Raw genomic sequence first — 3,096 nt, 5'->3', positions numbered from 1 at the left:
TTATAATGGTTGATAAATGGAATATTTAAAAAAATTTATTAGTGAAACACCATGAGGTACAGTTGTAGACTTATAAATTTTTGTGCTTGGGTTTCAATTATACAATGATCGAGTACCCATCCCTCCACTAGTGCCCATTTTTCCACCGCCACTGATCCCAGTATCCCTCCCATCCCCCATCTCCCCCCATCCCACCATAGCTCTGTGTCAGGGCATTCCCCTTTGTTCTCTCTCTCCTTTTGGGTTCTGTGGTTTGCGTTGAGTGGCAATCGTGTTTGATCTATAGTCTACTTTCAGCATGCATCTCCCATCCTGGGAGGATCCTCCCAACACCTTTATTTGGTGCTTCCTTCTTTATCTGAGCTACCTTTTCCCCTAGCATGTGTGATTGGTTTCCAAGCCATGGAGCACTCTTGGTACTTATCTCGGCTATGCTTGGGTGTTAGTCTCCTATTTTGTTACTTTATGTTCCCCAGATGAATGCAATCTTTCTATGTCTATCCCTCTCTTTCTGACTCATTTTACTTAACATGATACTTTCCATGTAGTACCACTTGTATGTAAATTTCATGACTTCATCTTTTCTAACAGTTACATGGTATTCCACTGTGTAGATGTACCAAAGTTTCTTGAACCAGTCATTTGTTCTCGGGAACTCAGGTCTTTTCCAGATTCTGGCTATTGTAAACAGCGCTGCAAAGAACAAATAAGTGCAATATCACTTTGACTATACTTTTTTGCCTCTCTGTGATATATTCCCAGGAGTGGTATTGCTGGGTCAAATGGGAGCTCAATTTCTAATTTTTTGAGAATCGTCCATACTATTTTCCAGATGGGCTGAACCAGTCAGCATTCCCACTAGCAGTGAAGGACGGTTCCTTTCTCGCCATATCTGAGCCAACACGGGTTGCTTTTGTTCTTTTGGATAGATGGAATCTTTTAAACCAATAGAAAATATAGATAAACGCCTCTTGAAATTTAATTACACATACACACACACACGCACATGCGCACACACACACAACCTGGCAATACTCAGGGCTTACCTTTTTGCTCTGAGATCAGGAATAACTCCTAGTGAGGTTTGGGGGTGCATAAAGGGTTCTGGGGATCAACTGGTTTTGGCCACATGCTAGGCAAGTGTCCTACCTGCTTCAGCAACTATAAGCATAAAGACAAGTTTAAAGTTTTAAAAATTAGAGATATAATCCCACTTCAAAGTTCTATAATATAGTTGTTATCTTGATTGAACAAAATATACTGAGAAGGGATAGCGTAATAGTAAAGTGGGTAATGTGTTTGCCAAGCAGGTTTTTATATCTGGTACTCCATATGGTCCCCTGAGCATCACCTTTCCTGCATTCCTGAATGCAGAGTCAGTAATAACCCCTGAGCATCACTGGGTGTGGCCCAAAGACCAAGGGAGTGAAAAAAGTATACTTAGAATCCAGCGATGTAGCTAAAATAAAAGAGCATATGCCTTGCCATGTTTGAGATCTTGGGTTCGACTCTCATTGTTAGGTGTCTGAGACACAAACCCCACCTCACAAACACACACACACACACACACACACACACACACACACACACACACACACTGTCTAGCCCTAGTACTGCCTCATGTGCTCCCCTGCCCCTCACAACAATAATAGCAATGAAGTATATTGATTCTATATCAGGATCAATATAATTCTGTAAGGCAAAAATACCCTCTGGGAGGGGGGTGGTAAAAAGAATTGGTAGGGCAGCTGTGACTTTGATTATTTGGTGCAAGAAGAGCCCCGGATAAGGTGGAATAGGACATGGAGGAGAGAAGAGCTTTCAAGGAACGGAGGGTGGAATTCCAGTGTATAAGGCTTCGATTTCCCTTAAGCCAGTGGAGTGGCCCTTGTTACCTTCAGCTCTTAAGCTCTGAAAAATAAAAGCTGTTTAGGTATTTCATGCCATTTACAGGGAACACTGAATTTCAGTCCCTGGTGTTTAGTTCCCTGGGGATGAAAACAGAACTTTCTCAGTAAAAGGCTGGCATGTTAGAAATTCATTCCTGCCTCTTTTCCTATGACTCTCTCCTGGACCTGGGGCATGGGGTAAGATAGACTGTTATTATTTGTGCAATAATGCAGGAGATCTACTGTGGGAATTTAAATTCTACTGTGTATTTTAAAAATTATTATAAAAAAGGCATTCAGGTACAGCAGGCCTTGTGCTTCTGTTATAAAGGTTTAAGCAAATAAGCAAACAAATGACTGGGCTGTTGTTATTTAATCTGAGTCCCCAAGGCCCAGTACTTCCTCTGAATACATACATATGAGCTCCTGGCTTTAGTGGGAGTCATGACTCACAGTTGAGGGCTGAACTTGGCCCTTTGAATTCTAGCAACAGGCTTTCAGAAAGAAAGAAAGAACACAAATGAAGGGGGGAAATCTTGCATTTTATTCAAGGCTAAGTCACAGAGGTCTAAAATTCCTCACATCTGCTCAGTCATCCCGCCCAGGAAGGCATTTCTTAGCCCACTTCCATTGAAGTGGAAACCATATTGTTGGCAAATTCCACATCTGAAGCAGCAGATGAGTTCGTAAACACCTTCCCACAGATATTTTAAAGATACTTGCCTCTTTCTTGATGAGTAACGTTTTCTTTCCAAAGGCTCCCCTTCTTGTCAGAGAGCCGGTTCCACTTCCAGTATTGTTCTGCTTAGGTTGCTGGGAGGCAAATGAGAAGCAGGGGAAATGCAGCCTTAGGAGAGGAAGGAGGGGTCAGAAGGACAAGCAAAGCCTAGGGAACCCTGCTCCGGGCAGGAGACAGAAAACCTGGAGGAAAGATCAAATAAGAGAATTCAGGAGAAGGGATTTGAGAGATAAGGGAAGGAGAACATGAATATAGAAAAAAACATGAACATAGAAAAACATAAATGAAGATCTCTATCAAGGACCAGAGTCAACACTAAGAAAATTTAAAACCTCATTTTACTTTAGAAATAGGTGTTAGAAAGTCTGTTCTGCCCCAACCCAACTTTCTTTTAAACACCTTTTATTTACTCTTATTTGATATGGTTACAAAATGTTAGTAAATACAGACACCAGCATAATTCTCCCC

The sequence above is a fragment of the Sorex fumeus genome, unplaced genomic scaffold, assembly GCF_029834395.1.
Source record: "Sorex fumeus unplaced genomic scaffold, SorFum_2.1 ptg000035l, whole genome shotgun sequence".
In the NCBI taxonomy this organism is placed as follows: domain Eukaryota; kingdom Metazoa; phylum Chordata; class Mammalia; order Eulipotyphla; family Soricidae; genus Sorex; species Sorex fumeus.
This window is presented reverse-complemented; position numbering follows the sequence as displayed.